The sequence below is a fragment of the Rhagoletis zephyria genome, unplaced genomic scaffold (assembly GCF_001687245.7).
Source record: "Rhagoletis zephyria isolate East Lansing unplaced genomic scaffold, Rhagoletis_zephyria_1.1 Rzeph_scaffold_00854, whole genome shotgun sequence".
Lineage (NCBI taxonomy): Eukaryota > Metazoa > Arthropoda > Insecta > Diptera > Tephritidae > Rhagoletis > Rhagoletis zephyria.
This window is the reverse complement of record NW_016157938.1, coordinates 55,948-67,110: the sequence shown is the minus strand read 5'-3', so window position 1 is coordinate 67,110 and position 11,163 is coordinate 55,948.

Here is an 11,163-nt window from a genome sequence, read left to right as displayed (position 1 = left end):
TTTTTTTTTTTCGTGAATAAAGGGCGGCAAGTTATGAATTGCCTAGGGGCGGCAAATATTTAAATCCGCCACTGCATATATGTATACATAAATATGGGTCAATTAACGACGAATCGACCAATGATTGGAATCGACCATTTTTGTTTTGCATGAATTTGGATCAGAACTTTTCTTTTGTCCTATAACAAAGTAATGCCAAGGGAAATATTGTTTTCGAAAGTTATGCAAATTTCAAAATTTCAGGGATTTTTCAATATCTCGAATATCTCAAAAAATAACATAGTTACAAAAATGGCTCTAGTCTGTTTAATGGTGTTATAAGGCTATAAAGAAAAGATATATAGAAAATCGAAAAACACAGAATTTTTTAATTAAAAAAATCGCAAAGGTGAACTCCTTTTTTTATACACTACCTCAAACCAGTGTTGGCAAAATATAAAACTTATTAACGATTGAAATATTAATCGCAATTAAGGATTAATCGTAAGCAACTGTATAATTAATGATTAAATTTTTTTCATCGCTAATCGTTGCTTGTGCTTAAGATTATTTAATTTTAATCATTAATCGTTAATCCAATAAAAAAAAATTGTACAGAGTTACTAAATTTTAAGAACTTGTCTCGCAACAGCTTTCCCAAATACCGTAAGTCTGTCGTCTAGGCGTCATAGATTCAGGCCTGTTTCATCTTTTGGTCATACAGAAAAGGTCATAAGTACCCTACCGGTAACGAAATGAGCTTGACAGCCTTTCAAATGCGCAAAACTTTTGGCAATGTTGAATGTCAGAAATCCATTAATCAGCGCATGGTCTAACACGATGGAGGCACTGGAGAATAATTTAAAAATACCTACTATTCTAAAAAACTTGGTGAAAAGCGATCGTAGAAACTGGGAGTTGGCCTAGGAGACCACTGAAAGCTGGCGAAATATGACCTAAAAATCAGTCTCAGTTTTTGGTCCAAACTTTTGGAATGCAAGCTACGATGGCATAGCATGCCAGATGAGACCTTCCTCGTTGGAAGGCCAGTCGACATACCCATGACGCCGTCATTACGGCAGGTAAAATAGAAGAATCATGCTGAAGACTGATCGCTTTTGTAGTAATGCTTTACGGTCGCAAGTAATGGGACGAAATTTTAAAGATAAAATAACGCATGACATTTGTTTAAGTTCAGATGTCGTCAAAGCAGCATGCGGAAAGTCTTCGGGTCATTTTCTCATACTAATGCGGGACCTATAGACCAGCTGGATTAGGAAAGGAAAAAAGGCTTTAGAACTCTAGACAGCATACCTTGGTTAGTGGCAAGAACAGTGGACAGCCAAAGAGCTAAACGTATATAAAAATTGGAATCTCGGCAATTAGACACTTGGTATGGGCTATGGTTCCTAACTGGGGCACAGAGGTTGCTGTCATAGGTAAACAAATTAAGTCCAGATTCTTTACTTAAAAAGCAATTACACGGCAAGTTACTTATCTGAGTACTATGAATTTCTGAAGGTATCTACATTTAGTTGCCAATGAAAAATATTTTAGTTGATATGATTAGTTATAACTAATTACTTCAATAAACTTAAAACGCAAAAACAAATAAACATACATATATGGAAAGTTATTTCATTCACAATTTATGTAATCATTAATGTAATGCCATTAGTCAAGCCCAAAAAAAAAAGGGCCCGAAAAGAGAATTAATAACTAACCCAACTCTTTTTACGGTTTCTCATTAAAAGAACATCGTTAGGCGCATTTATTGCTGGCAAATAGACACGAAAATTAAAAGTCATTAAAATTTTATGACACATGTTTAAGTGTCAAAATCCTCAAACAAATAGGGCAAAACTAAAGAAAGCACAAAAAGCAGAGCAGGCCAAACTGAAGAAGGTAAAACCCAAAAGTGCTATAAAACAGAGCAAAAAACTTAAACACGGTAGGCAAACCGTCTCTAAGTAAAGTCATTAAGGCAAGTGGAAAAGGACAACAGTCCCCAGCAAGATAGAAATAAAATTAAAAAAATAATAATCTAATACTTAAATGACTTTGGGAATTTGTGAATCTTTTCGCAGCGAAGGTGAAAATGGAACCAAAACCCAAAAAAAGGAAAACCGGTATGTAAATACTTACTTACGCAAGTTCGTTGGAAAAAAGCTCAACAATAAAGGTTGACATCAAATAAAATAAACGAAGCAAGCAAATAAGGTATAAATTCCGAGCGTGTAATACAAGCGAAAAGGATTTAAATGAGAAAACTTTTGTTGGCATTAATATGTATTTGCTGCAGCGCTCTCCACCCCCCACCCCCTCCCACACAAAATTGTGCACTTTCTCGCTAAAGTTGTATTCATTTGTACCGCAACAATGGCTATTCAAAGTGTAGTTGTTTACGAGTGATTTTTACGACTGTGTCGCGCAGCACAATGGTCCATATGTATGTATGTATGTAGCTCTTGCGAGCCACACCGGACCCCATATTTATTAGCTCGAACGTGTATGGAATGTGTGTGTGTGTGTGTATGTATGTGCATTAATGCTCGAACATTGGCAATGTGAGAAAAATTGCTGGTACACATTGGCTTTATTTGTTTATTATTACTCTTTTTTTAATGCGCTCCACTCCGCTGGTAACTGTGTAAACGAGCGTTTTCTCATACCTTTTAGACTGTTTTGCTCGCTTCGATTTTCCGTTGGCATTACGCGCAACTTAACAGAGAAAAATCCAATCTAATGGCCAATTAATTTGCATGTTAATATTTAATTGCCATTTAACAATGCAAAAATGTTTTCTTAATTAAGCGCATTGAAATGGCTAATGTAGCTGGGAATTTTGTATAAAGTGTGTAATTAAGTAAATGTACTTAAAACATAGACGTTCAGAGGAAGCAGTAATAAATACAAAATAAAAAAATATTTAATTAAATTGACAGTCGCCAAGAGAGGCGTCCGTCCTGTTAATTACTCTTTGATTCTGAATGTAAAATTTGCATTTGCCATTACAAGAAAAAATTCGCGAAAGCCAGAATACAACTACACAACTTGCGATTCTCAGAGAAACAACTGACGTTCTTTATTAGGCCCGGCAAATTGAGCTTAGTGCGGTTACATGGCCTACAAAGAAGGATAAGAAGAAGAGTAGACGCGTACTGACGCTCGGAAGCGAACTTTATGGCACCGGATCATCCCATAAAGCAATGATAAGCATCTGGAGGTTCTGGTAAAAATAATAACCTTCACTCCTGTAACGACATCGACTCGAATACTAAAAATTGTAGGAAAAGTACGACAAAACTGTTTTGACATTTTCTTTTCCACCGGAAAATATTGCCTTCACAGTGCTCTCTACGAACAAATACCAAGGGGAGGGAAATGAATAGGCAACATTTTTTGAAGAAAAGAAAACGCCATTAGTAAAAAATGTGCCTCATATACTTTAATTTAGTTCGGGTTCTTTGCAGTAGCTTTTAAAATTTTGTTGGCCTTCAAACACATTTTTCTTTTCAGAACAAAATTTGTGTTTAATGCATGGACCAAGAACAAAATGAATTATCCGCGAAGAATGGAAGCGAGAAAAAAAATATTTCTCATCGCGTTTCCATTAGTTTGAAATGTGTGAATATTAAAATTTATCAAAAAAGAAATAAAATATATTTATGCAACTAAAGTCTATGAAAGACTTAAGACGCGAACTTTTCTTGCACAAAAAATGAAAAATTGTTCCATGAATGGGCAGGTCACCGTAATAATAAACGATCTGGAAGTGGAAATGATCCAGCTTTCCTCTGGCTTAGAATTAAAAATCGTGCCTCTCATTGAGATGATTTTTCATCCCAACAGGCAGTGGCCCCCACTTTTTCCTAACGTCAAGTTGTCAAATCTTTTCTTCTCGTTTTGTTCTCCTCCAACAGAACGTTCCCAGACTTTTGTTCTTATTTGATTTTCCTTGAAAATGTTCATAGATACTTTCGTTCTCTTTTTCTCATTGGAAACGTTTCTGAAACTTAAATTCACATTCTTTTCTGCCTGAGAACGTTACCGAGAGTTTATTTTTCGCATTTTGCTCTTTACGAAAACTTCCCTGAACCATTCGTACTCAATTCGCTTCCGTTCAAACTGCTCTCATTAATTTTGCTCCCACTTGGCTCTCTTGTGGGAACATTCTCGATATTTTATTTTGTTCTCGTGCCTTGCTAAACCAAACCTGCATCGCGTTCTTGGTTCCTGGTTTAAAGGGTGGATAACTTTTAAAACCTACTTTTGAAAATGGCCCTTAATTGAATGACTTATAGCTCCCTTAGAATTAAAAAAAAAAAATGCAAAAAAAGTTATACAGTTAATTTTTTGAAAACAATATTTTGTATAAAAAAAGCTTTCACCTCGAAATTGAGTTTATCAGCTTTTTTTGGAGGATGGATATGCTTGCAAAAACTTTCAAACTATATTGCAGCCTCACGCTGTATTAAAAAGTTATCTTGCCGCTAGCACAAGTTCCTTCCGCCGAAGAGTATAGTAAATTTCTCGTGGAGAGGAATATACCAACAGCTGTGTGGAGGATCCCCACCTATCTCGGCAGCCAGTTCGAAAACGACCTATCTCAGAAAACTTTCCCTATTTCAGAGTTTGGAATTTATTGAAATAGGTCGTTTTTGAATCGCCAGCTGAGATATGGGATTTTTAACCGAATTAAGAAATATGGCGTTCTTCAATCCAATTTTGAAATATGGCGTCCTTGAAAAGTTTTCTGAGACAGGGTTATGAGATGGCAATACTAATTTGAATCTTTTAATTTAAGAATTTCCGATAAGTTTTAACGCCTGGTTTCACAAGTGTTTTATTTAAGATTTGGAAACACATACCCTCTTAGTTCAAGCATAGCGCAGTAACTTTTAAGAGGAGTTCCTAATTTTTAACTTAAATAATTTATTTTATAAATGTTTAAAAAATGTGAGCAGGCAGCTTTGGTAGAAAAGTACATTCAGCCAAAATGATCTGATTGCTTTAAGAGATAAGGAACACATACATATATTCGTAAAAAATTTTGTTTGTTCACTTAGGTTACGATATTTCTTGAATTCATCACCTAAGAAATTTCCTTCTGCTCTATCACCGTTATAAATACATATGTACATTACTGTAATTATTATTTCACAATTCAAAACGAATAAACCTATGATATGGCGCTTAAAGGCCACATCCCACCAGGCTAAACGCTGCAAAAAAATAATCACCATCTTTGATAATATTCATATTAGTTTACATACAGATATAATGCCTGTCATGCTAATAAAACGCCTCTGTATTTCATTACCATGCAATCTTGTTTTGAATTCAAAGTATTTATTACAGGCAATTTATTCATATTATTGTTACTTGTTTTCTGCAGCAATCATATTTTGTTTTAAATTGCTTTCCAGCCATAAATACCACCCAACTCAACGCCTAGCTGCCACTATATACATTTATACATACATACATATGTATCTACCAAAAGCTTAGCCATAAGAACGAAGTGGGCAAACAATGGCCATTTGTAATAGTCAGAATTATTTCTAGTAATGCCAATATTATGGGCTGTGCCATTATTCCGGTCAAAGTGGATTTTATCTATCTGAATGCCGGCAGACACATATACATACTTCGACTACTACATAGATACAAACATACCTTACCTACATACACGTCAGTGCATCCGTATGCCACAGCGAAGTGGCTTAACTTGCTTCCTATAAATAAATAAGTGTCGTGAAATTGTTTATAGATGTGGATGTGCGATTGCTGGCGACATTTACATACACACATCCATACGTGCATACATTTATAGACATATGTACATATGCACATATGCAGGCGATAGATACTTGGTTACTACTTGCGTGGGCTTTTGCAATTTGTTTGGTCCATAAGTATACTAAATGTCCTTTTAGATCCTTTTTAACAACACACAAGCGCTAACAAGCATAAATAGCAATCGCGGCTATAAATGCGAAGAAGCGTGAGGCTTATGAGAAAAATTTACAAGCAAACAAATGTTTGTCACGATATAACTGAATAAGAAATGGAGTACTTATATAAAGAATAGACACGAAAAAAACCTAGTCGAGTGCATTCAATCATCACTTGCGTAAAAGTAATTCTAAATAAAAAGTAAGTATACGCATTCAAAGGGTATGTTTTCATTATTAATTTCACGCATCTACTTTTCGTAACTTCAACGTATTCCTCAAAATGTGTTCGGCGAAGTGTGAAATTGCGGAGATAATTTTGGGGGAAAAAAGTGAAAGAAAAAGTGTGTGGGGACGAGGAAACATATGCAGGTCGAAGCAGCCTTTAAGCAGATTCAGGGCGCTGAGTTTTATAATGCAACGAGGACGAGTGGAATCCGAGGTGCGTTCAAGCTAAGAATGTTGGAAAAGTTGCTTGTTTTTTATACCTTCCATGAGGGTGAAATGGTATTATTTCTTTGGTCCGATGTTTGTAAGTACCAGAACAAAAAGAGATAGACCCATTAAAATGTATACTTATATGATCAGAACGTCGAGCTGAGTTGATTTAGCCATGTCCGTCTGTCCGTCTGTCCGTCTGTCCGTCTGTCCGTCTGTCCGTCTGTCCGTCTGTTTGTATGCAATCTAGTCTCTCAGTTTTCGAGATATCCGGATCAAATTTGGTAGGTGGGTGTATTTTTATAATGTATTAATCATTTGTCGGAACCGGAAGAATCGGACCACTATAACATATAGCTCCCATACAACTGATTGTTCAGATATGAGATTTTTCATTATAACTTCTCCATTTATGCAGCTACGAACATGAAATTTTGCAATACTTGCACCCATTATCAACAGAATACTTACAGTGAAAATTACAAAGATCGGGTCACTATAACCTATAGCTCCCATACAACTGATTGTTCAGATATAAAATTTTGCGTTATAACTCCTCCATTTATATAGCTAGGAACATGAAATTCCGCACTGTTTTCAATAATTATCAACAGAAAACTTACAGTGAAAATTAAAAAGATCGGGTAACTATAACCTATAGCTCCCATACAACTGATTGTTCAGATATGAGATTTTTCGTTATAATTCATCCATTTATGTAGCTAGGACCATGAAATTTCGCGCTGTTTTCACTCATTATCAACAGAAGACTTACAGCGAAAATAACAAAGATCGGGTCACTATAACCTGCAGCCCCCATACAACTGATTGTTCAGATATGAGGTCTTTTATCATAACTCCTCCATTTATGCAGCTAGGAACATGAAATTTCGCACCATTTTCACTCATTATTAACAGAATACTTACAGTGAAAATAACAAGGATCGGATGACTACAACATATATCTTCCATACATCTGATTGTTCAGATATGGGATTTTACTGTAAAACTCCTTTATTTGAACAGCTAAAACCGATAAATTTCGTAAGATATTTTATAAATAATAATACAAAGTCTACTGAGAAAATCGTCAAAATCTATGCTGTATAAGCTTTATCTCCTATAGCACTGATTGTTCAGATACCAGTTTTTGCCATATATCTCCTTTATGTAGGAAACTAAACCCAATAAATTGTGTTACCGGTTTACATACCGATCACATAGCAGTGAAAATCACTTAGATTGGTGTCATATAAAGTATATCTTCCATACCTCTGATTGTTTAGATGCGATTTTTTATATAAGTATGTAACTCCTCTATCGATGTATGCAGATGTATTCAAAAGCAGTAATCTGTCAAAGTAAAATTTGCAGATGTTCATGAAAGGTATGAAGCCTTCGGCATAGCCGAAGACAGCGCTGCTCTTACTTGTTTTTTATTATTTTTTGGCCTAATCAATATTTGATATGGCAGCCCATCCGCTAGTGTGGCAAGAAAAGAGAAACATTTATTACCACGGGCACTATAAATCACCAAATTTATGTGAAGGGGTGTTTTCAAAAACGTTTGCTGTCATTCATAAAGCAACATGCAATTTATTGAAAGAAAATAGTTAAAAACGAAAAAAGAAATCAAAAATTAGCAGCACTCCAAAATGAGTTGGCAGAAAGCAGTAGATACAGTCTCAAAAACGGATGTCCATTACCTAATGAGAGGACTTCAATGCAAATTGCACTATTTTGTTTATACTAAAGAGAATTGAATTGAGTTTAATAAAAGAGATAAAAAAAACGTTTTTCTTAGCTTGTACACCTGTATGTATAACTTAATGCTATAACAATTTTCAGCTGAGCAAAATTTTTCGTTTCCAATATTTAGTTTTCAAGATGATTTTTGCTGTTTCAGATTGGCATTATTTTTTTAAGGTATAAAAAGTGAAGTGTTTGACGATTTTTTATTTTGCTACTTTGATTTGTTAGACTTTCAATAATGCATACAATTTAAAACTCAGTTTTTGCATTTTCTTGTCCGAAATATTCTGTATCGACACCTGAGTGGAAGAACGACCTATATAGGTTGCTTAATCAACAAATTTAATGGTGAGTAATTTTAGTAGAAGCGCATATTTGGTAGGTTCAATTAGAAAGTCGTGCAAAATTTTAAAGAAAAATTGTTTTTATTGCTATTTTGTGAAGATTTCAGTCTACCTATACGTGGAATTGCATTTGTCGGTTACGAACTATTACGCGCCTAGAGAAAATATTTGATTTTTACTATTCGTAAATATTTCCACACAGACCCCAACACCGAAAAGAGCTGTAGTAGCACCACCTCACACGACAATCGGATAGTTGTGTCAACGAGTAATAGCACAACTGTACATTACATACACACACTGACATGCGTCGCTATTTCAATAGCCTGCCAACTCACTACCTGGCAAACAATACAAACACATTTGCACATATATAACGGGTGATTTTTTTGAGGTTAGGATTTTCATGCATTAGTATTTGACAGATCACGTGGGATTTCAGACATGGTGTCAAAGAGAAAGATGCTCAGTATGCTTTGACATTTCATCATGAATAGACTTACTAACGAGCAACGCTTGCAAATCATTGAATTTTATTACCAAAATCAGTGTTCGGTTCGNCACACCCACAAAAAACTTGAATTGGACGTACGCGGCGTATACTTAACCTATTTTCCATTTGCTTCGTTGCTAAGGCGGCAATAGGACAGTGCGTGTTGCTGCTCCCGTTGTTGTTGTTGCTGGCTGTTTTTGCCGTTGCTTTCCGGCATTTTTAGTCGGTTGCTTTCTTTATTACCTTTAGTTATAGTTGTTGTTGTTGTTATGTTATTTTTTGTTTTTTTTTTGTTTTGCAGTCATAAATTCATATGGAATTCATAAAATACAGCAGTGACCTAGTAGGAGAAAAGGCAGGAAAAGTGGTGGAAGAAGAAAAAGTAGTAGTAGAGTCTGCAGTCCACGGTGCGAGGCTACAACAAAGGCAGCTGCTGCGAGTTATTGACTGAGCAGGGCAGTGAGTCAACCTGAGAAACGAATGTTCGTAATTTTTTCGTCGTTGACTCTGGTCGAAAAAAGCCTGCCTCGCCTCGGTACGACTCGCCTCCCTTCGCATTCAACTACAAATTTTTTATGAGTATTTGGTTTCTCTTTCGCTTTTTCTGCTTTGGGAATACTTAATATGCTTTGGTGCGTTTTGTGCCCACCGGCTGTGTTCTTGTCGCCACTACTACTGATCGCTGGGTTGTTGTTGTCTTTTGTTTTTGTTTTTACAACATCTGTCGTTTTTGCTGCTTCGCATGTCCCCTCCCAGGAGATGTGTGGTAGTGGGTTGAGACAGAAAAATAAAAACACATTAAAATATGTAAAAACAATGTCTTCGGAGATAAATACTAAGGTAAAAGGGAAAGCATAGTTGTAAGCGACGACTATCATTTTATGGTACTGCGTTGTAGGGCTGGGGTGTAAATAATTAAATGAAGTCTTTTTTTTTTGATTTAGCCTATATTTGTCGTGAAAACAGCTCGAAATTCATTTAGAGCTGTAAATCTTTTCAACTCAACTCAACTCTCAACTTTTAAAAGGAGAAATTTGGGACTATTTGGTATATCACTGAATGTGTTATGAACAATCGGGAATTTTGTTCAACTACGAGTTAATTTTAAATAAGCAAACAAATTCTGATCATAATGCACTTTTCTTATTTTTATAAATCACTTTCTTTTCAGACAACCATGCTGCGATCTTCGCTAACACAGGACTGCGATGGTTTTCCCATTTCGGGTGGGTATTAGATACTAATGCCGAGTTTCCACAAGGCATTGAAATGAGAAAAAAGTTATGCTATTTAAACAATTTTTTACGTGAAGAATCTCCTCAGCAAAGGTGTAATACAAACATCTTTTCTGTTAAGTTTGCAGGCGGGCTTTTAGCGGTACATTAGTAGCTACGCCAGGCATTGTAGAGAAGCGTATAGCGCTTGGCGAGTTTCCTTTGAGAGTCTGGAATGTTTATGTCCATTTTGTGCTTTTGTGGCATTGTTGGGCGAGTCACTATTGAGGACGAATAGTTTGCGAGTAAAATGAAGGATACTAGCTCGATGTGAATATTTATTATATTATAATAAGGGGGCGTTCTTTGAACAATGAAGAGCTTAGGTATTTGTTTGTTACGAGGAAAAAATCATATTTTGCTGCGATGGGAGGTATCTCGAATAAGCATTTCTTTGAATACTTATAACTTCTCGCGATAAATGTTTTTTTTTTTTAAATAAAATACCACCGTTTTAAAGCTCATGAATTATACTTATGCTTTTGTTTCGGATAAATATTTTTTGCACTGTAACCTTTGCTACACGGGCAGTGCCTCGACAACTTAAAGCAAAAATATTATATCAGATATAGTTAGTTGCACTACAGCTGCGTTCATAAAAATAAAAGCGAGAAAATAGTGAAACCTGCTTTATTATTTTCACAGATTTACATAAATAAAATCGATGTAATTTAATTTTTTACCTGCGGTGTCCTCTTTGCTGGAATGGTCCATTATTAACTTATGATGATAATATTTTGGCCCTTAGGTTTTCGCTGAGCTTCTCCTAAAATTTGTGGTGTGCGTCTTGCTGTTATTACAAAAATGGAGAGAGCTACAGCTCCTTGCCCACGAACTCTAAATGGATTTTATGGGAAATACACTCGAAGGTTTGCCAGAGCCTACCAAAAGTGTGACCACTGTTAGAAAGAACCCTCTACAGAGTG